Source organism: Gorilla gorilla, chromosome 6, assembly GCF_029281585.2.
Source record: "Gorilla gorilla gorilla isolate KB3781 chromosome 6, NHGRI_mGorGor1-v2.1_pri, whole genome shotgun sequence".
NCBI lineage: Eukaryota > Metazoa > Chordata > Mammalia > Primates > Hominidae > Gorilla > Gorilla gorilla.
The window spans coordinates 119,602,704-119,629,201 of NC_073230.2; positions in this window are offsets into that span (position 1 = coordinate 119,602,704).

Sequence of the window (26,498 nt, forward strand, 5' to 3'; positions counted from 1 at the left end):
TGTTAATCTCTTTTGACAACACCCTCACAGGCACACCCAGGATCAATACTTTGAATCCTTCAATCTAATCAAGTTGACACTCAGTATTAATCATCACACTAGTGGTCACAGAGTAGAAAAATGGAACGAAAACAAGTCCTTGATGACATCATTGCATTGCTGAATTAACTGATCCCTGAAATGCCTCTAGATTTCTTATTATGTAGGATAATAAATTGCTTTTTATTTAAAACACTTTCAGTGTGGCTTTCCTTTACTTGCAGCTTAAATCTCTCTAATTAATACAAAGGCATTTGCTTTTAAAAAATACAAGTTAAATTCAAACCGAACAGAAATAATATTGTGGCTGTACTTCTAGAATGTGATTTAAAGGAACATTTCTAGAGCACCTACGATGCTCCAGGTATACAGCTACCCTCCCACTTTCCATCTTCGCAAGAGCCCTCTGACACCAGGTATTTAATGTACAAGGAAACTCAGCAACAAAGTGATTGAGTAACTTGCTCGAAACAACACAGCTTGGAAATGGACTCACTGGGAACCCAAGGCTGCCTGACTCAGAGCCTGACCTTCTCTCATAAACCATTTGCTTCCAAATAAACCAAAAGTTTTCTTGATGGGTATAAAATGGCCAAAATAGTACTGCAAACCTGTTTTCCACAGGCCAATATTTTAACAAAGACCAAACAAGTGTCTGCCAGAGGCATGCAGAGCCCCTGAATGTTGCTCAGTCTGTCCTGGCAGTCCGTATCCAGCTCATTCTTGTCTTCTAGAAGTTTGCAATAAAAGCAGGACTGCTTCTCATAAGTCAGCCCCATAACTACCATCCTACCTACGTGCCCACAGCTGCCTGCCACTCACAAACACTCTCTTCCCGAGCTTCAGGCTACCACTGGTGTGCAGCTTCCAAGGAATTATCATGACTGTTGTTGAGAACCCCTGGATCCCACACGGAAGCCACTGAGCCAGGCCAATATTTTTGAGAATACGTATTTTCTTGGCTCCCAACAGTCACAGGATCCCTGCCTGAAGTTTAAAAAAAAAAAAGTCTAAACATTTTTTTAGACAAAAGGGTATATTTTGTCTGAAAAAATAAAGGCAAAGGATACATTTCCTGGGAGTAGAAAAACAAAATTCCAGTGGAAGATCATGTTCAAATTCAATTCAAATTCTGTCTGACAAGGTTTGAATTATAACAAAGACTTTACTACTTCTCAGCTGCCATCTTTTAATTAGAATTGTGCTCTCAAAAGATATGTACGTGGTCCTCCATTTAGAAGACTGGAATAATATTTTGACACACTTGCAAAAATCATGTGGATAGACAGTACCAGGAAGGGGGTTAATTTTAATTATCTATCAACTGCAAATTACTGTAATATAGGATACATGTTTCTACCTCCATTATGTATTTTTAGAAATTCATTATTATTAACTGCCGGACAGAAGGACTTCTGAAATGCTGAGCAATGGGCTCTATATAAAACTTCTCATTGCAAATTCATAGCCCTGAGGGAGTGTTGGTGTTGGTATTGTTGTTTTTACTGCAGAGTGAAGAATCTGAGTTGTAGGTAAGTTTTGTAACTTACTGGTTATGGGCCCCTAACCCCTAATGTGATGGTATTTAGAGGTGAGCCTTTAGGAGGTAATTAGGTTTAGATGAGGTTAATATGAGGGTGGGTCCCTTATGATGGGATTAGTGCCCTTCTAAGGGGAAGACAGAGAGCACACAGCAAGATGTCCACTGCTGTCTGCAAGCCAGGAAGCAGGCCCTCACCAGGGCCTGTGCTAGCAACTTGATCTTGGACTTCCCAGCCTCCAGAACTACTTGTTGTTTAAGCCACCCAGTCTATGTTATTTTATTATAGCATCCTGAGCCAAGACATTGCTCAACTTTTTCCAGAACTTAACTAGTAGCCAGGCTCTTTAACAGCAAATATACACCAGTTCAAAAGTACCACACTGCTTTATGTTCCACATACCATATTGGTTAACCATAATGCACTAGGCAATGGCATCTGAAGGTCATTGGCCTATCTTGAGATATCTTTATAGATTAGGAAAAAAAAAGTTTAAAAATAAGGGCTGAAAAACTGTGCTGTTGGTAGAGACTTAGATAATCAAATAGCCTTAACCAAAGTTTGTGATCAGTTCACCTGTGTCAATTGAAAGAGACTTATTTTTCTGTCTACTAAACTATAAGGCATTTGAGGGTATGACCCATCTAATGTAATAACATATGCCAGTTATTTAATATTTAGTGGCTGCAAAGTGTTGTTCTAAGTGATTTGCATGTATAAAGTCATTTAATCCTGACAACTCCATTAGATTTTTAATTGAAAATTAGACTATCAATTAATTGTTACCATTATTATTCTTGTTTGATAGATGGGGAAACTGTAACAGAAATATTAAATAATGGCTAGAGGAACTAGTAAGAGACAGGGCTGGGGATGAATGAAAGTAGCCTGGCCCCAGAGCTCCATCTCAACCCTCTGTCTCATTCACTGCTAAATCCCTAGTGCTCAGCCCAGAGCCCAAGAGTTGGCTTCACTAAGTGTGCATTGAATGCATACCTAATAGCCATTATTATTAGATGAATGCCAAAATCAGTCACATAAACTTACTATGCATTAAAAGAAGAAAGTATCCAGGAAATGGGGCTGAAATCTTGTCATTTAGGAACAGAGGAGGGAACTGGTAGAGGAGTGAAGGTTCGCTGGCGGTGGACTGGCTGCAATGCAGGAGGAAATAGCATCACTGCATTTTGACATTATTTCTTGTAAGACTGATCTACCAGTATTACCACTAGCATTTTATGATTTTTAAGTGTCAGAATTTATTTTTGTAAAAATCAGAGAATCCATGTTCTTAAGGCATTTCAAATATGAAATGTATGAACTCTGTCAGACATCCCTCTGGCCTCCACTGGCTCCTGTGACTTTGGTACCCAGTTCCCACGGGCTTCTAAGCTACAGGCTCCAAGGCAGCTGGTCCCATGGGACGCCAGCCCCTTCCTGCCAAGCATAGCTCCATCAAGGGAGCCTTTAGAGCCACTGCCTCTGGGAAGCTCCTCTGCTCTCACTGCGGCTGGCGGCCCTAAGACACAGCAGTTTTGATTTCTCTCCCTCACATGGAAGGTGGCTAACACTTGGCCCGATGCCCACTTGTCCCCATGACATATCCACCAGCCTCAGAGGAGCTACCTGTCAGGCCCAGGCTCTTGTTTGTTTGCAGAGAAGGTGCAAATGGGGACAAGAAAAGGTGGGAGCTGTAGGAGTAGAAAGGTCTGGGACAGCGGATGGTAAGAGCAGTAGGCAGGGAAGGAAAAGGGGGAAGCATTAGAGAGACCAACTGAGATTAAATGAAGCCACCAACCGAAGTCAGATATAAGGAATTACAGTCATAAAAGTATCATATGTGATAATTTTAAAAACCCACAATGTATAGGAATATACAGGAAACTTGCTACTAAAGGAAAGAACTTGAACTACACGTAAAAAAAATTGTCTACACCTCTTAGAAAAAGAAATAGATCATATTTCTTTATTTCAGAGGGCAGAAGAAATTGCAGAGAGAAAAATTTTAGATCAATGTAAGGAAAATTGTCAAACAAATAATCGTATCTTAAATTTAATGGGCTGTCTATATGACAACACATTTTCCATCACTTGGGCATTTAAACAAAGCTTAGATAATTACTTCTCAGGGATGATATATATTGATAAAGACCTTCTAAATTCCTTAAATCAAATGTCCGGTATTCTTCCCCTCAATTGCAATAACTGCAAAGACGACCTTTCTGCAATCCCTCATAGCAACAGAATTTTAAGTTGAAGGACTAAAAACCTTTATGAGATAAATAATGTTAGAAGAACTAAGGGCATAAAAGGGAATCTTAAAATATTTTAAATATCAGCAAAAACTGAGACAATAAAGACCAACATACAAAGCAAATAAAGATGTTATCTTTAATTTTTATATAACTTAAATAGTAAGAATGGGTTCTGAGACGAAATTTTCAGACCATCCATTCCTCAGGATCTCCCTTTTTATTCATTGTCAAAGACATGCTTAAAATCAATTGTGCTCTGTTTGAGGAAAGCATTGCATTGTGAGAGGCATTTTCCCTCACCTTACCCTCTCCCATCTTTTCTTCCCTCCAAGAGGTCAATGCCTTTTGGATTTTATGAATCAGAGTTATGAGCTTGGACTCCCAAGTCCAACTCTACTGCATGGCTGCAGGATGACGAACACTTCAAATAACATGCTACTGTTGCCTTATTCAGCATATCTGCTCTAGCAGCAAATGAGTGTTTTCAAATCTCTAAACACAGGATATTCACCAGGAGATTCTAGAATGTGGCAGGATACTTGGACTTGGCTCCCCAGCCTGTTTTTGAGGACTCCTTCCTGACTTCTGCTCCTCTCACTATACAGGAAGGCCATTCTGAGACCCAAATTACTCACCTTCTGCCTTCCTTTTCCTCTCTGAAAACCACTGCAATAAACCTCTACTCGTAGTTTTCCATGTGCTCAATCCCCATTTTCTTCTCCCAAATCCCCAATCCTCCCTTTTCTATTATTTCCCATAGTGGGCAGTTAATATTTGCTTATTCTCAGAACAAAATTCTCTTGATTGCTAAATAGGTATAGAGAAGTAAATTTGACTATGCTAGAATTTTGTTTCAGGGAAATTCATGGTCAGAAAGAAGTCATATACTATATGCACTCTCCCAAAGAGACACATTTCAATTACATTCTTCATTACGGTAAAAATGTAATGATCACTCACTACAAATTATAATTAACTCTTTAGAACAGGAGAATTTCTTCTCTTTAAAAGAAAAGCTTTAATATGAACTTTTAAATAATAGCACACAGTTATTTCTATAAATTGATTCAGAATAAGTGACCAATAGAAAAAATACATACTCATGAGCTGGACCCAAGTTTAAAGGTTATATTTAATGAAGGTAAGGGGGCAAGAGAGGGACAAGATTTTTTGAGGAAAACAAATCTTTCCTTTCAGTTTCATGTTAAAAAATTACCATCAGAATTGTTTGTTATTATTACTTAATAAACTTTAAAAATGCATGTATATGTTCATTATTACAAGGGCAGGGAGGGATATGTAAACACACAGGGGCAAAGAGAGAGACACATGGAGGACAGGGAGGTGTGCAGGACAGGATAGTGCTATGCTCTGGGGTTAAAGAGAATAAAGGAGTGAGGAAGGAGGTTGAAAAAGAGGAAGAACTACATTTCTGAGAAAAGCAAGACAGCTGTGCCAATGAAAAAAAGAATAGCATGAGGGAACAAGAAGATCAACATCTTCTACTGGCCATAATGACATAAAAAACAAATGATTACCAGCTGTTATGAGTGATTCCTTCAGGCAGGTTCACAAAGTGGTAGCTCATTCACCAATTTGGCATCATAAGGGTGTTTATATTTTTTAACTGGATTTGAATACCGTTAGATTCAGCATTTCTTCCCCAGTTCACCACTAGCCTAAGCACGTCTTAGCATCTAAAATTTTAGGAGGAATTAAAAAAGGGTATTGGATTTCTCCTAGAATAGAGGTCTCAGGTTCGAATCTTGATATTACAGGGCAGAGACCACAGCCCTAGTTACTACTCCTTCTCCAGGCTTCTGCTTGCGTCAATCAATCCCCAAATCACCACCCTCCCTGTAGTTTGCCAAGGCAACTTGCCTCAAATTCTTGTTTTAGGAAATTTCAGTTTCTAAGGATCTTGCTCTCCTGAAGCAATCCCTATCTTTCTTTTCAACTCCTGTCTGCAGAGTCTCTGCCTCCTAGGAGCCCCACTGCTAGATAAACAAATGGTTAAAAACAAAAGTCTTAATGTCCTTTCCAATTTTGAGTGACCTGCCAAAATTCTCCCTTCTAGATCTTTTCCTCATCCTGTCTTGAGTTTAGCCTACTCAAAGGCCCACAAGTGCCCCATCCTCCATGCTCATAAAGTCTGGAGTCTACACTCAAAATCAGCATCACTATCTAGAACTTAATCCCAAGCTCTGCCCTCTCCCTATGGAAAGTACTGTGTTTCCCTGCCTTTGAATGGAGAGACTCCTCTGTTAAGTATTTCCATCATTGTCTTAGCTCCAGAACTCTCCTCAGATGAGCAGAAAATTGATTTTATTAATTTTAATATAAGGGGTAAGAAGACCTCATAGCGTTTCCCTGCTCAGTTGAGTAGGCATGGCACAGGGAGTAAACAGTCTTGAAACACAACTCATCTCCTTGTTGTGTCAGCTCAGAAAATGAAAAGCCTAATTCCTTCTCTGAACCCCTCAGGCTGGGTATATTTAGGAAGTAAAAAATATTTTTTAGAATCTAAAATCTCAAAATAGAGTAGTATGAAGCTTATAGTACATATTACAGAATCCCCCTCTCACCTCCAGGGGATCAAAAGCAGTATTCTAGAAGTGCACTAAGGTGCTATCACGAAACATATAAGATTCACACTAAGTTGAAGAAATAAAGTCTCTAAATAGTCTTCTATCAATTCAAGCCAGGTTTTGCCCTCAAATGTGTTCAGGTCAGGCCGGGAGAGCTTTACTGCCAAATAGGCAGGTAAAAAAATCAACCAACCAACCAAGCAAACAAACAAGAAACCTCTCAATTTTCAGGACATTTTGGATTTCAGAACTGTGGATAAGACATTGAGAACCAGCAGCATAAAGAGGGTAATATACAGAGAGGCAGGAAAAGGTTCTTACAAAAAATAAGAGAAGCAAACAGAAACAAAGCTAGCAAAGGCGCCGGTTGCATGAAGAATGAACGATTGAATGATCATCATCCACGTGAAAGAGAAAAGTGCAGTAAGGCAAGGAGGAGGGCATCACACATAGCGGGGCTGTTTCATCCACACACGGGCAGGTATTATGTCAGGCAGGAAGGACACGGATGCAGAGGCCCTGGAGACTGAAGAGCGGCCTAGGGCCCTAGAGTGCTGGAGGAGAGGGTGGGGGCGGTTGGGGGTGGGGAAATTTAAGCCCTGCGTCAAGGACAGGCAACTGCAGCCAAGAGGAAGCTGGTCCAGAAACTCTCCCGCCACTTCCACAACCAGGAAAAAGAAAAGGGACAATTTTAAAACTGTAATCCTAGTGACAGGAGAAATTTCAGTATCCCTATTTGATCTGTTAACTTAGACACCCTTATATGCTAGTAAACATCTATCTTTTCGTCTATAAAATCTATTTATCTCACTGTCAGGTTTTTCATAGTCATCTTTATTACTTTTATTCCGAATGCACACAGGAGGTATTTATTCTGGGTCAGAGACGGGTTTCTTATTACCTCACAGTAAATACTAACTGCATTGCCTGCCTTTTTCCCCAGTCTTTACTCCTGGAACCAGGCAATGAGAGCCAGGTCAATTGCCCTTCATGAGTAGCTGGATGCTCCATAGGTAAGGGATGAAGATAAATGATTTTTCTCTGCTTATAAAGGGAAAGACGTTTCAGGAAGCTAGGGCTTTTTACAAAAGCACCAGGAGACCCAGGGAAGTTTTCTTTTCCCACACTTAACATGGTTTTAGTGAGCATTAAATGAGAATTATGGAAGATATTAACGCAAAGTCTGGTGCATTTTATTCTATATGATATTCTAATTAATCTTGTAGTAAGGGTAAGTAGAACAAATATTGTCTGTCTTTTATATAATAGGTATTCCAGGAAAGTCAAGACAATGATGTAATATTCTTGGAGGCTATCTTGAAGACTTAAAAAGATAGTGCCCTGACCTAGATGTTACACTGTATTTCTTTAAGAAATTATGTACAAGTTAATGAGACACATTGGGCTAGAGGTGCCCTATCTCTGACTTAACATGTTGAAGCTACCATAGTGCATTTCACTTGCTCCGTGAGGTTAAATCACAAGGGTGCTCTTGGTGATCTGAATGTGGTTAACGCAACTGCAAATGTAAGAAATTGGGTCATTTCTATTAAGACCAATCTAAACATTACATCTAAATAGAGTTTGTTTTATTTTTGGTAATTAGATCTAACGAAAACATGCAACTCTAAGATAAATATCTTTTAAGAAAAAAAAGTTATAGAATGACAGAAAGACAAAGCACTTTTACATTACTGTTTCTGCTAATTAGTATATACTTATTATATGGCAGAATATTTAGTTGAGTCTAATAGAAATGTTAGAAGTGCTAATTGCTTTGCCATTATATTGCTTTACATATTTCCAGTGGTTTCTGATGAAAATATAATACCATAAAGAAAAACATATTTATTATTCATTTTATGAGTGGGTTATTAAAAATAAAAATTTTCCTTAGGAACTTGGAGAAATGCAGCTATATATAGAATGTAAGTTATAAAAGGATCTTCAAAAATGGATTGATGTTGGTTTACTGCTTCTCTTGTTCTTCCTCTTTCCAAGCTGCAGGGGTGAAGAAAGCAGCAGTGCACCGAGTCAGGCCAGTGAGGTCGAGTGTGGCTCTGCTTCAGCCATCCTACGGCCTCGGGCCCCAGTTTCTCTAACACTAAGCCATATCACACACCTTTGGGCAGCATGATAGAAGATTATTCAGAGAAAAAATTATGAAGATATCTATCTTATTAATCTTTGTAACCCCAGTTGATGGTGCAGAGTTGGTTTCCAGTATACATTTGCTTAGTAAATGAAAAAGGAATAAAGGAAGGAAGAAAGGAAGGAAAGAAAGAGGGATAGAGGGAAGAAAGGAAGGAAGGAGGCTGTATCTGTGTAACAAAGAGCCCTATGGGAATATAGGTAACTTTAATGTTTGTCTGACTTCTTTAATGTTTTTCTGACTTCTGTGTCTTTCATGCTTGGGTCTATCTACATCAATTGGCCCACCACCTGTTTTTGTAAATAAGGCTTTATTCGAACACAGCCACATCTATTCAGTTATGTACTGTATATGGCTGCTTTCATGCTATAACCAGAGCTCCAAGAGTTGAGTAGCTGTGAAAGAGATCATACAGCCACCAAACTTAAAATATTTACTATCTAGCCCTCTACAAAAAAAAAAAAAATGTTTGCCAACTGCCTATCTAAATATTCCACATAGCTCTGGCCTGCCCTAAAGGATGCATTTAAGGAATGATTTATAATAACAGAAGACTTCACCACTAATTTGGATACAGAGCTTTGGCATAATGAAGGGCACTCCTTGAAAGGCAGCTGCATAGGGAGACTTTTGAAACTGCTACCAACCTTTAAAAACCCAGTTCCTGAAAATTCTGAAAATGTGAGCCTTTGAAAAGAGCCAGGGTATGTTGTGCAGAGCAGAAATGTCCTAACCATTGCTGTCAAACAGTTAATGCTAACTCACAACACATTTTTCCAAAAAGTTAATGTGATTATACATCTGTATTAACTCAGAAGAGGTGCAAATTTCCACCTATACTCCCAGCAAAATTATAAAGAGTGCCCCTTTTCATGATGAAATGTCCTGATTTAGAGAATCTATTATATGGCCATGATTTGCATAATTGATCTTAAATTTATTGTATTTGCTTTTGTCAGACCAGACTCTTCTTTTTTTGTCAGTTTTAGAGTTTCTCGCTGAGCCTCAGGGTATTTGATTCATCTTTGTTGTTTTTAATCATGATTTTTGTTTTATATTCTGAAGCAGCCTTTGCTAAAAGACCACAGCTTTTGAATTTTGACTCTGTTTTTGGGAAAATTACCTCACAAAGATTTGTATCTGAATGTTCTCCATGTATGACTTTCTCCCAATGAAGATAAAAATAGAATTCTCTTGAAAATACAGTCTAACTTCTAGGCTGAAATATTTCTTCCTCATTTTTTATAAGAGCATTGACCTCTGTGGAATTAAAATCATTTAACTTCTCTTCCCTTATGGCTGTGTTTAAGAATCATCTCCAAGTATTCTTTGAAGCCATATCTGAGAATCAGTGATCATTAAGATGCTCAAAATGTCTCCCCTGAAAATGGAAGCTTGAGTCATAGGAGGACGAATCCACACCCGATACCTCGCCTTTGCTAACCTTCATGGGAAAGTGGTTGAAACCTATTACCAGGTGTGTTAGTCAGCTCCACGTAGACTATTAAAAAAAATTAATGACTGTGGATAGAGTTTAACCTGAAGTTAATTTTACAACTTATATAGGCTGACAGATTGTCTGTCAAAACTGTTCTAAGCATCCTAGTGGCCATGAAAACTTTCTCTTGTCCCTAGGAAATATTTTGGTCGGCATTGGTCTGTGCTGTCTAGTACCAAGAACCACTAGCCACTACTACTTAAATTTTAATTAATTAAAATTAAGGAAAATCAAGCATTTAGTTCCTCAGTTGCACCAGCCACATTTTAAGTGCTCAGTGACCACACAAGGTTAGTGATTACAGTATTGAACAGTGCGGATATAGAACATCTCCGTACAGCATAAAGTTCTATTGTTCAGCACTGGATAGATGGATGGAGAGAGATGATTAGGCTAGGTCAGTTAACATATCTATAACAATACATTATCTTTCTTCTAATTAGCAAATGTTATGCTGTAAAGCAGAAGTATTAAACCGTTATTGTATTTGAATTCAATTTATTTATTAAGCAACTGTCATATGATAGGCCATGTGTTGTTTGTTGTGAAGAATTAAAGAAAAATGTTGCCATTGAGGATAGCCAACCTGAAGAACTGGCTGTGGACAAGCTATGTTTTGGTTGGTGGGATGAGCATGAACAGCCAAGCATAAAAAGAACAGCACAACCACGTGCAGAATATCAGAGAGTATAAACCATATCCAATCAGACACACTGCTGGGAGATACCTTAAAAGAACAAAATATTTATTCATTCATGCTTCTGCAACGAGCCTGTGAGGAGCAAAGCGTCTCTCAGAGTCTCTCAGTTTCATAGGATGTGGTCAGTGTCTTACCAATCAGTAGTGGTGTTACCAGCATGAGAGCAGGGCTCCCAGTTGGGTGCCATTTCTATTATATTGCAACTCTGTAACCTAGAAGTTTTAGATATAGAATAAGGGAACGAACTGTAATTGGCAATAGAAAAACATTAGCTTTATAGAGTACATTTTCATTAAAGTGAGAAAGGTCCACTAAGGATACAACTTGAAGTTTCAATTTTCTTCTATTCTAAAATTTCCATTAAATCTAAACATTTAGGGAAAAATATTATTTCCAAAAGCGTTTATGATGTTTCTATAAGTAATGTAGTTAAGAAAATGAGGTACATTTATGGACTAGTACTGCATATGTTCCAAAATAAGAAATCAAAAGGCTTACACTGATTCGGGTCCTCACCTAGAAAAGGGGACATATTTAGAGGCATCGTCATTTGGAGGCTGTTCTGCTCAGCCTATGGCTGCTTTGTCCTTCTGATCACAGAGGGCAGCCTAAGGTTTAGCATCACTGTGTACATTTTTATAAGGTTCTGGATAGTGTCACCTTTTAAAGACTTGACTTAATCTGATAGAGAATGAAAGAAGAAAACAGATGTTGTAAATGCATATTTGTGGTAATGTAATTTCTTTTGAAGGGCATTAGGCTATTTCTGTCTTAAAGGTTAAAGTAATTTTAAAGCATAAACATTTGAGTGTCAAGTACAAAAGCAGAATAAGAGTTCATTATCCAAATATCTAACAATGTACCACAAACCAAAATGACTTTCTTCACCATAAAACACTCTTCAGTTGGCTTTCTGGTGAAGACTCTGTAGTAACAGTTCTGTAGTTCTGGTTTATAGCTTCAGGGTCTCTTTTTTCGTGCTTTATCTTTTCCCTCCAGGCTGATATATTTCCACCCTCACATATAAAGCAGAAAACAGTGGCCTTGAAATTGACTTCACAAAGAGACCATAGATCTCCACAAAGAGGAGAAAGAGAAAACTAAAGCCTTGGTCAACAGAGGAGAAAAAGGAGGTAATTAATATGCACTTGTAGAAATGCTAACATCATTCATGTTTGGAAACAAGGATTCTTCTAGCATGTATAATTGGGTCATGCTCTTGGATTGGCGTTAAAGCTCAGAAAAGAGGAGACCAGCTTGGGCAACCCTGTCTCTACTAAAAATACAAAAAATTAGCCAGGCGTGGTGGCATGCACCTGTAGTCCCAGCTACTTGGGAGGCTGAGGCAGGAAAATTGCTAGAACCCTAGAACCCGGGAGGCAGAGGTTGCAGTGAGCTGAGATCGCACCAGCCTGGGTGACAGAGCGAGACTCCATCTCAAAAAAGAAAAAAAAAAAGAGCAGAAAACTAGTTTATCCATATGGGACGATTGTGAAGATCACCTGTGATATATAATGACAATATTCATGTTGACAAGGGTATATAAATTTATGTAAAGTTGAGCTATTCTGATTGTGTAGATTGTAATAGTTTAGGAACATATGCTTACTCTAAAATAAGCCTGAGCATTGCTGGGACAGAAATTGAACCCATTTTACTAAATCCAGCACTTGAGAGGCTTAACTCTTTATCCTTACAGGGCACCTTTATGAGGCAGGCACTAAGGAATAAGAGTCACATATTCAGTTGATGTCTGAACACAATGACGTGAGTCCCTGCCGATAGGGGTTCTAGAGCCCCAGATTTTTGAAGACTGTGGTTATCTTTTCCATTAGTTCTCAGACTATCAATGATAAGGAAATCTCATTATCTTTTGAAGCAGTGCCTTGTCTTTAAGCTTATCCAAAGTCCTTAAGTGCTGCCTATTCCTGATTTATTCTCCAGGAGCATTTTTATTTTTAGCTTTGCTTCTTGCAACTAAAAAGTTTAGCTCATTCCCCAAGGAAATGTAACAGCCTTTTTCCTGGGAAGGAAACCTAGAAACATTTGTCCTGAGTGATATATCTCCTGTTTGGGGTTTGCACACAGATTCTACTGGACATTTCCAGGGCATTGTTTGACATTCAGAGGTAACATGTAAAATTGGGTATATGGTATCTCTGTCACACATTAAAGTGATGTGAACCATGCTTGAGCTAAGAGACACATGAGTTTTGATTTCTCCCATAGCAAGAAATTATATCCTGTAACATGTGCTTTGTAATTACAAATCTTTGCATGGGCATCAGTGCCATATGCATAATATACCCCGGTGGCACCGTTTCAAGGTTGCAGAGTCACATTTTGTTGATGAATCATTTATAATCACCACTGCTACTGCGGCATTGTCTGTCACACTTTGCTCTGCATGGATGATTCTATAACGAATTTTAGCGTTGCTAAGTGATTTCTTTAAAACCACAAGCTAATGCTAGTGTATTTGAGATATTTCTTAAGGAATATGATAAAATGTCATCATGTATCTTGGAAAAGGAGTAGGATAAGAAAGAAAAAGAATGGTAACCAAATCTTCATTGATCGCTTACCATAACAGTAGAATAATCTTGTAACAGTAGTAATGACACATGAACATTTGTGTACTTTTTTACCAAGCCTGCTTACCTTTTTGAATTATGAAAAATATGATTAAGTGACAGAGCTTAGATATGTTCATTTCTGTATGCAACTTGCTCACATGAAAAGATAAATGCATTCATACTTTCTTTTATTTTTTAAATTGATCTTCACTTCAACTCTGCAAAGTGTGTATTATACTGAAAATAGAATATCCAAGTGGTTAAGAGCATAGGCTCTCAGAGATTGAGAGTTTGACAGGCATAGGTTAAAATCCTGGTTCCATTAGTCTTTAGTTAAGTGACACTCACCCCACCCAAGGTCAGTTAACTTTTGTTTACCTTGGTTTCTCCAACTGTAGAATGAGGACAATGACATAATCTCATTGAGTTGTTGTTGTGATTAAATAATTAATATACATATCCACTAAATGATAATTATTCAATATTAGCCATTATTTCTATTATAGTCATTTTACAGATGAAATGATAGTTTTAGCGAGATAATGTAATTTGCCCCCAGATTTACATTGCTAGCGAGTGGTTGACCTGGGATTTGAATCCTCTTTAGCCAATAAGAATAAGAATCCCATGATCATCTATATTTTTAGAAAATTATCTCTGACAGTCAGGAGCCTGTCACAATGATTCAAGTTGACAAACCATTAAGATAAAGAAAAGACAATCTATTAGGTTGGTACAAAAGTAATTGCAGCTTTGCACTTAAAACTAATGGCAAAAATCTCAATTACTTCTGCACCAAACTAATACTTTTAGAACCAGATAGACACTGGATTCTCATCTTACTCCTACCACTTACTAGCTATGTGACCCTGGGCAAATCATTTAACGTCTTGGATACTCAGCCTTCCCAACTTTATATTAGGAATACCATCTACGTTCAAGTAAATATTGTTGGGAAGACTAAATATGATTAAATATGATATTTGCAAATCACTTAGCAAAGTGTCTGATACATGGGAGGTATTCAGTAAATAACAGCTATAGTCATTGTCATTATCAGAACTTTATTGCCCAGAGTTGCTCCCTGGAAGTTGCCACTACAGAGCACTGTAATGTCATGCAGAATGAACAAATATTAGAGGCCCAACTCCTGTTCATTATGCTCCACTACTGAGATAATTGGGAAAGCCAGACTGATTGGGTGACTATAAGAGAATTCTGTAGAAGACAAAGCAACACTTCAGCAAATCTCAGTACTTTTTTTTCTCAAAGGGAAAATGAGAAGCAATGAGAAACCAAAAATTCAGATGTTAAAACTCAAAAATATTTAAATTATCCATTAGACATATGTCAGGCCATCATATAATTTCAGCAATTTGATCTCATTTAGGAGGTTTAATGACCTTACTTTAAAAATCATATGAAAATTAAATTAAATAAAAATCAATGTATACTCATATCTACCTAACTTAATGAGAAAAATTAGGTTTAGTTGTAAAGATCTCCAAATTTGATTTAAAGTATATGTGGCTGCCACAGGAAAATGGAGAAGACGTAAAAAACCTCTTGATCTTAAAAAGAGCTATGCACTTAAATTCAGAGACTAAATGAGAGCTAAGGGAAATCCATTTCTTTAATTATAACCTCATCAAAAGTATGTTAATCAAATGATAGTGATACATGAAGGATTTAGATCTATAAATGCCAAAATACAGGATTAATACATATAATCACAGGATTCTTGAGTAACAACTTGTGTGAATACAATATCCACTGGTGATCAAACAAGAGCTACAAAGAATTTTTTGAAGGGAAAAGTAAAATCCACCTGTCATTTGTTTCATTTATTATTAATATAAGGATATTGAATATTCAGATGATCATGCAAAGTAATCCCCTAAAATGTAAATTTCAGTTGGATTCAAAATGTTTAACTGTCATTCAATTAGAAACTAAACAACCAGAGATTTAAAAGAGAAATTGCAGACCGACTGGCAGTGAAGGCTTCAGAGAAGAACACACCATAACACAACCTTTCAGTGGTTTAAGCTTGAAAATCAAAACGGAAATCTCTGAAGCACCCGTGTTTTACAATTTGGTGATGAGAATATGAAGATAAGTGAGCAAACATAAGTTAGCTGATGTTTGAATTTTCATATTCTAAAATATAAAATCAAGAATAAATGACTGTCAAGTGTATTCTGTCATGATATATAACCCAGAGTAAATGTATATGTATTATTAGTCCATACTTCTGCCAGTTACTTTATTTTTGCAATATACTGTCAAGGAAGAGTAACTTATTAAGCAGGAGCCCTTAGTAAGTCCCCAAAAAGTTTATCTAACTTTTATGGTAGACAATCTCTATTAAAAATTCTTTCTTTAGTGGATTTAGTTGAAATAATATTATCAGAAATATAAAGACTACACACAATGTTATGTAGCTTAGACTGTAATACAAGTATCAGAGTAGGTTCTGACACAAACTTTATGTAAGTATTTTACTGCAATTAAAAATGTACAAAAAACTGTGGCCTAGCTTTTCTTTAGGCTTCAAACTATGGACATTTAGACTTGTAAAAAAAAAAAGGAAAATACTATAAATTGGCACGAAGCCTACTTAACATGATGAGAATGGAATTGATAATGTAGCAATCTCTGAAAATAAATGGAAGCAGACTAGGTGAATAATAATAACGTGGAGTGCAACATGAGGCAAGATGATGCAAGTACAATGGTTCATCGTATAACAAAAACAGGGAGAGAAAAGCAGCTTACCTCTAAGTGTTCTTGTGAACCTACGTGTATTGAAATGAATTACATTTGCGAGGATTGCTGGGAAGGGGCTGAAGTGAAAGTGTCAGGAATGCTGTCCAACTAGTGTTATGCTCAGCATTATTTTTTCTAAAAACCAATAGATTCCAGAACACATTCCCTTTTTATTAACAGATTCTCTGTGATTTATCTCAATTTATGTTACATTTATTTATTTAATTTGTAAGAAGTTTGATGTTCAATTTATAGAATCTAAGAAATGTTGGTCATTTTAAAATAAAATAAAAATTTAAAAATACCATTTGGTATCTGTTCATGGAAATGCAAAATTGCATACACTATTATTTAATATTTGTATTTTCCCATTGAGCGTAGTCTGAAAGCAGTAACTTCCACATTCCCCCCCACTACAAAAACAAAACAAAACAAAACAAAAACCCGGAAACTGTGTTCTAAGATTTTCATTTAGTAAATGATATACGTGATTCTCTGTTTACTATTAGAAAAGAATTAACAAATGGGGATAAGCAACATAAAAGGTGAAGCTGGTTTATAAATAAATAATTACTCAACCCTTTGAACCCAGTCTCGTCTCCCCACTATGTCCACTCTACACTTAGTAGGAATGTGGTAAAAAGAAATAACAGATAAGAACTGCTATTTACAATGCAAATTTAAAATATTAAATATTAATTTTAGCCTCCACCTCATCTCTCCTGAACATTTCTCCCAGCGGTTTTAACCATCCACTATCTAGTAGAGTTTCTGGTATATAATAAGGATTCACATGTAAGTTGAATAAATGACCGCTTGATCTAATTTCACATAAAACCAAAGAGATGTGGACCAGAATCAAGTACAAACTTCAAATGGGTATCTGGCAAATATGATTCTGTTATCTGATGTGATATAAAAAATATATAGACATCTGGTAATTTGAACACCAAATTACATCTAAGTTTATATTGTTCTTATAATGTAACAAGTAACATGTATTAAAGATAAGATCCCAAAATATTCTTCTGAAATGGACAATTCTAAAAAGAAGTTCTAAAATGTCATGCCAAAACATTTACCCCTTCCACCTTTTTCCATAGCCCACATAATGCCTATATAAATCATACAAGATTCTAGATCTTACAATAGTAGAGAATCATCTTTGGACCGACTTTCCTGCTTATTACAACTAGAAATCTGGACAATTTATCTGAGTGAGTCTTACCAATAACGTCTAAGATCAAGATTCTAGACATAAGAGAAATTGAGATGTGTATCGCAGTCAGCTCACTGTTTCTCTTAAGGTATTTGCCCATGTGAATGCAGCAGCAAAGAGGCTTAAAAACTAATAATAAGTTTGGCAGGCTTAAAAAGGAGGAGGATCTCTGGTAAACATTATAGCATGAGACCCCAAATGGTTACATCTTGGGAGGGTGAGGACAAAATAAAAATCCTCATTGGTAGAAGTTAATATTTATTGAATTACTTCAAATATTATCTCTAAATAGTTTCTAATTATCTCTAAAATTTTTCAAATGTGATTTTTCAAAATGAATTAAAAATGTATAAGCATACAAAATTGCAAGAACTGATCAAACTCCAGGAAAAAAAAAACAGACAATAGAAACAAACATACGAGAAATTCAAAAATCAAAGTGATCATGTAGTTTAAGATAATAATTATTAATATATTTATGAAATAGATAATAAAATTAGGAATTTAGGCAGAAAAATAGGAACTATAAAGAGAATCGAATGGAAATTCTAGGAATGAAAAATATAATAGTTGAACTTAGGAACTCAATTGGGTGATTTAACAACCATTTAGACACAATTGCATGGAAATGCAGGAAAAAATAGTAAATATGTGAGTAAATTTTTAAAATATTGACATATTAAACAATATATTGTGATGTTTAAAATATATGCAATTTTTTTAAATGACAAAGAAGGCACAAAAGGCAAAGGTTATTAAATAGACTTAAAGTGACTTAAAGTGATCTATTAAATAGACTTAAAGGTCCTAACGTTGTCTGTATTAGGAATATGCTATGGTCTGAATGTTCTTCTCCTCTAAAATTCGTAAGTTGAAATCCTGACTCCCCAGTGCAATAGTATTAGGAAGTGAGGAGTGTGGCAGGTCATTAGATCAGGGGTGGAGGCCTGTTGAACAGGATTAATGCCCTATAAACAGACCTGAAGGAGCTTGCTTGCCCCTTCTTCCATGTAAGGTGAAGAAGACATCTAGGAAGGAAGAGGGGCCTCGTCAGAGAGCAAATCTTCTGGCACCTTGAACTTGGACTTCCTAAGTTCTAAAACTGTGAGAAATTAACTTGTCATTTATAAGTTATCTAATCCATTTTACTGTAGCAGCCTGAATGGACAAAATCAGAATTATTTATTTTCATTAAACTATGGTTAGAAAATGTAGACTTCTATTTTGATTAAAATTAGGATTTTATACTTAGCTTAATATTCAATAGACTCTTGTAAATATGTAACATTGTAGATATCATTTGTTTATGTGTAGTATGCTATTTTTACCTTTTTGGTCCTCTTAGTAATATACATTTAATACACATGTACACATATTTATATAAATAATTTTTCTTTAAGGGTGGGGTGTAAGGAATTTAGGACATCTTAGTAAGCTTGTCTCATGATTTTTCCCTGGCAGGTCTCTTTTAGTCCTCTTAGTAATATACATGTAATATATATGTACACATATTTATATAAATAATTTTTGTTTAAGAGTGGGGAGTTTGTAAGGAGTTTAGGACATATTAGTGAGCTTGTCTCATTATGAATTTTCCCTGGCAGATCTCTAATTTTGGTCGATTGTTGCTTATTAAAAATAAAAATAAAAACATTAAAGAAATCATTCAAGATAGAGTATATTTTTAGGAACAACCAAGTCCACTCTGGTTCCAATCAGAGGTGTTTTGTAGAGATGAGATATAAGCCCTGACTCTACGGTTAGCCAGTGCTTCAGTTCTAGATTCAGGGAAAGATATCTACCAGCACTTGAGTTATGGCCACTGCAGTTAAAAAGCTATGCTACCAGCTTGAAACTCCCCAGCTCCAGAATGGGTAGAACTTGATGTTTACAGAGACACCTGGCTTCTGAAGAGCAGCACAGATAGATCAGCAATCAGTCAAGTGATGATAAAAAAAAATGCAATGTAAGACACTCAAAAATTTCTGTAACATATTTTTAAAAATCATGCCAAAAGGGCTTGAAATAATTTTTTCCATAAAGTAAGGTCACTACTTTAAAAAAAGAGAATTTTAGAAACCAAATATTTTCTCTCCTCATTGTGCATGTGTATGTTACATCTACCGTGTAAGAGAGGGCAAAATAAAAAGAATAAAAGTAAATGAAATATGCAAGAAAATAAAATTAATGTTGGAAATAGCAAAATGCATATTCATATATCAGAAAACTAAATTAGTGATAGGAAAGATAAATTTGACAAACATATCCAGAATGCAGAATAAATTATGAAACAAGAAACAAAAATAATTTAAAAGAATATTACAGACATGGATTAAAGAACCGGAAAAGGCTGGGTGCAGTGGCTCACGCCTGTAATCTTAGCACTTTGGAAGGCCGAGGTGGGTGGATTGACTGAGCTCAGGAGTTTGAGAGCAGCCTAGCCAACACAGTGAAACCCCATCTCTACTAAAAATACAAAAACAAAATTCGCTGGGCGTGGTGGCGCACGGCCTGTAGTCCCAGCTACTCGGGAGCCTGAGGCATGAGAACCTCTTGAATCTGGAAACCAAGGAGGCAGAAGTTGCAGTGAGCTGAGATCGCGCCACTGCACTCCAGCCTGGGCAACAGAGCGAGTCTCTGTCTCCAAAGGAAAACAAAAAAACAGAAATGTAAATCCAAAAATCAGAATAGTAAGAAAAGTTCAATGACAGTAACAAAACAACAGTAATACAAGAAAGATAATATGATCTGAGTGTGATAGTATTGATGAAGACACATCACTTTCATAGTAATTGGAATATAGTGCTGAACAACACAAATTACATGCATTTTACATTCCAGTTGGCACAGTATCAACAAATAACATAATATCACAACAGTGAAAGGGCTATCAAGGAAACGCAACAGCCTAGGTGGATAGAAAGTGACAAAGCGGCAGCTTTAGACAGGATGACCAGAGAGGTTCCATGAGGAGGCAATTTTGAGTAGACCTGAGAAAGGTTCAGGAGGAAATCACCGGGTATATAGAGGTGAATATGGTTTAGGAAGGAATAGAGAAAATATTTTTATGCTGTAGACTAATATTATTGAGGGTAAAACTTCAAAAAAATTCCAATTGTGACTATAGTTGATTATGTAAACTGTAACTTAAAGAATATTAAAATACTTTCCAAGTTCCATTTCCAAAGGCCAGTCTCCACTCTCTCTCACAAAAATGTATGCCAGTGAAGTTTTATAACTGTAGCATAGATAACTTTAAAATTATTTTAAATTTCCTTTTTTTCTGACCATCTGAATTCAGAAACTGTATGTGCAAGGCAAAAGTGAGCATGCTAATTTGGTAGTTTAACATTCATTTAAATTTAAAAGTTCTTTGATATATAACACATTTTTTAAAATTTTATTTATTATTATACTTTAAGTTCTAGGGTACATGTGCACAACGTGCAGGTTTGTTACATATGTATACATGTGCCATGTTGGTGTGCTGCACCCGTTAACTCCTCATTTACATTAGGTATATCTCCTAATGCTATCCCTCCCCACTCCCCCACCCCACGACAGGCCCGGTGTGTGATGTTCCCCTTCCTGTGACCAAGTGTTCTCATTGTTCAATTCCCACCTATGAGTGAGAACATGCGGTGTTTGTTTTCCTGTCCTTGCGATAGTTTGCTGAGAATGATGGTTTCCAGCTTCATCCATGCCCCTACGAAGGTCATGAACTCATCGCTTTTTATGGCTGCATAGTATTCCATGGTGTATATGTGCCACATTTTCTTAATCCAGTCTATCATTGATGGACATTTGGGTTAGTTCCAAGTCTTTGCTATTGTGAATAGTGCCGCAATAAACATGTGTGCATGTGTCTTTATAGCAGCATGATTTATACTCCTTTGTTTATATACCCAGTAATGGGATAGCTGGGTCAAATGTTATTTCTAGTTCTAGATCCCTGAGGAATTGCCACACTGACTTCCACAATGGTTGAACTAGTTTACAGTCCCACCAACAGTGTAAAAGTGTTCCTATTTCTCCACATCCTCTCCAGCACCTGTTGTTTCCTGACTTTTTAATGATTGCCATTCTAACTGGTGTGAGATGGTTTCTCATTGTGGTTTTGATTTGCATTTCTCTGATGGCCAGTGATGATGAGCATTTTTTCATGTGTCTTTTGGCTGCATAAATGTCTTCTTTTGAGAAGTGTCTGTTTATATCTTTTGCCCACTTTTTGATGGGGTTGTTTGATTTTTTCTTGTAAATTTGTTTGAGTTCATTGTAGATTCTGGATATTAGTCCTTTGTCAGATGGGTAGATCGTAAAAATTTCCTTGCATTGTGTAAGTTCCCTGTTGACAATGATGGTAGTTTCTTTTGCTGTGCAGAAGCTCTTTAGTTTAATCAGATCCCATTTGTCAATTTTGGCTTTGTTGCCACTGCTTTTGGTGTTTTAGTCATGAAGTCCTTGCCCTTGCCTATGTCCTGAATGGTATTGCCTAGATTTTCTTCTAGGGTTTTTATGGTTTTAGGTCTAACATTTAAGCCTTTAATCCATCTTAAATTAATTTTTGTATAAGGTGTAAGGAAGGGATCCAGTTTCAGCTTTCTACATATGGCTAGCCAGTTTTCCCAGCACCATTTGTTAAATAGGGAATCCTTTCCCCATTGCTTGTTTTTGTCAGGTTTGTCAAAGATCAGATGGTTGTAGATGTGTGGTACTATTTCTGAGGGCTGTGTTCTGTTCCATTGATCTATATCTCTGTTTCGGTACCAGTACCATGCTGTTTTGGTTATTGTAGCCTTATAGTATTGTTTGAAGTCAGGTAGCATGATGCCTCCTGCTTCATTCTTTTTGTTTAGGATTGTCTTGGCAATGCAGGCTCTTTTTGGTTCCATATGAACTTTAAAGTAGTTTTTTCCAATTCTGTGAAGAAAGTCATTGGTAGCTTGATGGGGATGGCATTGAGTCTATAAATTACCTTGGGCAGTATGGCCATTTTCACAATATTGATTCTTCCTATCCATGAGCATGTAATGTTCTTCCATTTGTTTGTGTCCTCTTTTATTTTGTTGAGCAGTGATTTGTAGTTCTCCTTGAAGAGGTCCTTCACATCCCTTGTAAGTTGGATTCCTAGGTATTTTATTCTCTTTGAAGCAATTGTGAATGGGAGTTCAATCATGATTTGTCTCTCTGTTTGTCTGTTATTGGTGTAGAGGAATGCTTGTGATTTTTGCACATTGATTTTGTATCCTGAGAATTTGCTGAAGTTGCTTATCAGCTTAAGGAGATTTTGGGCTCAGACGATGGGGTTTTCTAAATATACAATCATGTTATCTGCAAACAGGGACAATTTGACTTCCGCTTTTCCTAATTGAATACCTTTTCTTTCTTTCTCCTGCCTGATTGCCCTGGCCAGAACTTCCAACACTATGTTGAATAGGAGTGGTTAGAGAGGGCATCCCTGTCTTGTGCCAGTTTTCAAAGGGAATGATTCCAGTTTCTGCCCATTCAGTATGATATTGGCTATAGGTTTGTCATAAATAGCTCTTATTATTTTGAGATATGTCCCATCAATACCTAGTTTATTGAGACTTTTTAGCATGAAGGGCTGTTGAATTTTGTCGATGGCCTTTTCTTCATCTACTGAGAAAATCATGTGGTTTTTGTCTTTGGTTCTGTTTATATGATGGATTACATTTATTGATTTGTGTTTGTTGAACCAGACTTGCATCCCAGCGATGAATCCAACCTGATCGTGGTTGACAAGCTTTTTGATGTGCTGCTGGATTCGGTTTGCCAGTATTTTATTGAGGATATTTGCATCAATGTTCATCAGGAATATTGGTCTAAAATTCTCTTTTTTTGTAGTGTCTCTGCCAGGCTTTGGTATCAGGATGATACCGGCCTCATAAAATGAGTTAGGGAGGATTCCCTCTTTTTCTATTGATTGGAATAGTTTCAGAAGGAATGGTACCAGCTCCTCCTTGTACCTCTGGTAGAATTCAGCTTTGAATCCATCTGGTCCTGGACTTTTTTTGTTTGGTAGGCTATTAATTATTGCCTCAATTTCAGAGCCTGTTATTGGTCTATTCAGGGATTCAACTTATTCCTGGTTTAGTCTTGTGAGGGTGTATGCGTCCAGGAATTTATCCATTTCTTCTAGATTTTCTAGTCTGTTTGTGTAGAGGTGTTTACGGTATTCTCTGATGGTAGTTTGTATTTCTGTGGGATTGGTGGTGATATCTCCTTTATCATTTTTTATTGCATCTATTTGATTCTTCTCTCTTTTCTTCTTTATTAGTCTTGCTAGTGGTCTATCGATTTTGTTGATCTTTTCAAAACACCAGCTCCTGGATTCATTGATTTTTTGAAGGGTTTTTTGTGTCTCTATTTCCTTCAGTTCTGCTCTGATCTTAGTTATTTCTTGCTTTCTGCTAGCTTTTGAATGTGTTTGCTCTTCCTTCTCTAGTGCTTTTAATTGTGATGTTAGGGTGTCAATTTTAGATCTTTCCTGCTTTCTCTTGTGGGCATTTAGTGCTATAAATTTCCCTCTACACTGCTTTAAATGTGTCCCAGAGATTCTGGTATACTGTGTCTTTGTTCTCATTGGTTTCAAAGGACATCTTTATTTCTGCCTTCATTTCGTTATGTACCCAGTAGTCATTCAGGAGCAGGTTGTTCAGTTTCCATGCAGTTGAGCTGTTTTGAGTGAGTTTCTTAATCCTGAGTTCTAGTTTGATTGCACTGTGGTCTGAGAGACAGTTTGTTAAAATTTCTGTTCTTTTACATTTGCTGAGGAGTGCTTTACTTCCAACTGTGTGTTCAATTTTGGAATATGTGTGATGTGGTGCTGAGAAGAATGTATATTCTGTTGATTTGGGGTGTAGAGTTCTGTAGATGTCTATTAGGTCCGCTTGGTGCAGAGCTGAGTTCAATTCCTGGATATCCTTGTTAACTTTCTGTCTCGTTGATCTGTTTAATGTTGACCTTGGGGTGTTAAAGTCTCCCATTATTATTGTGTGGGAGTCTAAGTCACTTTGTAGGTCTCTAAGGACTTGCTTTATGAATCTGGGTTTTCCTGTATTGGGTGCATATATATTTAGGAAAATTAGCTCTTGTGGTTGAATTGATCCCTTTACCATTATGTAATGGCCTTCTTTGTCTCTTTTGATCTTTGTTGGTTTAAAGTCTGTTTTATCAGAGACTAGGATTGCAAACCCTGCTTTTTTTGTTTTCCATTTGCTTGGTAGATCTTTCTCCATCCCTTTTTTTGAGCCTATGTGTGTCACTGCACACGAGATGGGTCTCCTGAATACAGCACACCATTGGGTCTTGACTCTTTGTCCAATTTGCCAGTCTGTGTTTCTCAATTGGAGCATTTAGCCCATTTACATTTAAGGTTAATATTGTTATATGTGAATTTGATCCTGTCATTACGATGTTAGCTGGTTATTTTGCTTGTTAGTTGATGCAGTTTCTTCCTAGCCTTGATGGTCTTTACAATTTGGCATGATTTTGCAGTGGCTGGTACTGGTTGTTCCTTTCCATGTTTAGTGCTTCCTTCAGGAGCTCTTGTAGGGAAGGCCTGGTGGTGACAAAATCTCTCAGCATTTGCTTGTCTGTAAAGGATTTTATTTCTCCTTCACTTATGAAGCTTAGTTTGGCTGGATATGAAATTCTGGGTTGAAAATTCTTTTCTTTAAGAATGTTGAATATTGGCCCCCACTCTCTCAGGCTTGTAGAGTTTCTGCTGAGAGATCTGCTGTTAGTCTGATGGGCTTCCCTTTGTGAGTAACCTGACTTTTCTCTCTGGCTGCCCTTAATATTTTTTCCTTCATTTCAACTTTGGTGAATCTGACAATTATGTGTCTTGGAGTTGCTCTTCTCGGGGAGTATCTTTGTGGCATTCTCTGTATTTCCTGAATTTGAATGTTGGCCTGCCTTGCTAGGCTGGGGAAGTTTTCTCCTGGATAATATCCTGCAGAGTGTTTTCCAACTTGGTTCCATTCTCCCCATCACTTTCAGGTACACCAATCAAACGTAGATTTGGTCTTTTCACATAGTTCCATATTTCTTGGAGGCTTTGTTTATTTCTTCTTACTCTTTTTTCTCTAAACTTCTCACTTCATTTCATTCATTTGATCTTCAATCACTGATACCCTTTCTTCCACTTGATCAAATCGGCTACTGAAGCTTGTGCATGAATTACGTTATTTCTCGTGCCATGGTTTTCAGCTCCATCCAGTCATTTAAGGTCTTCTCTACACTATTTATTCTAGTTAGCCATCTGTCTAATCTTTTTTCAAGGTTTTTAGCTTCTTTGCGATGGGCTTGAACATCCTCCTTTAGCTCAGAGAAGTTTGTTATTACCAATCGTCTGAAGCTTTCTTCTCTCAACTCATCAAAGTCATTCTCCGTCCAGCTTTGTTCCATTGCTGGCGAGGAGCTGTGTTCCTTTGGAGGAGAAGAGGTGCTCTGATGTTTAGAATTTTCAGCTTTTCTGCTCTGGTTTCTCCCCATCTTTTTGGTTTTATCTACCTTTGGTCTTTGATGATGGTGACGTGCAGATGGGGTTTTGGTGTGGATTTCCTTTCTGTTTGTTAGTTTTCCTTCTAACAGTCAGGACCGTCAGCTACAGGTCTGTTGGAGTTCACTGGAAGTCCACTTCAGACCCTGTTTGCCTGGGTATCGCCAGTGGAGGCTATAGAACAGCAAATATTGCAGAACGGCAAATGTTGCTGCCTGATCCTTCCTCTGGAAGCTTCATCTCAGAGGGGCACCCAGCTGTAGGAGGTGTCAGTCGGCCCCTACTGGGAGGTGTCTCCAGTTAGGCTACTCGGAGGTCAGGGACCCATTTGAGGAGGCAGTCTGTCCGTTCTCAGATCTCAACCTCTGTGCTGGGAGAACCACTACTCTCTTCAAAGCTGTCAGATAGGGATGTTTAAGCCAGCAGAAGTTTTTGCTGCCTGTTGTTCAGCTATGCCCTGCCCCCAGATGTGGAGTCTACAGAGGCAGGCAGGCCTCCTTGAGCTGCAGTGGGCTCCACCCAGTTCGAGCTTCTCAGCTGCTTTGTTTGCCTACTCAAGCCTCAGCAATTGTGGACGCCCCTCCCCTAGCCTTGCTGCCACCTTGCAGTTCGATCTCAGACTGCCGTGCTAGCAGTG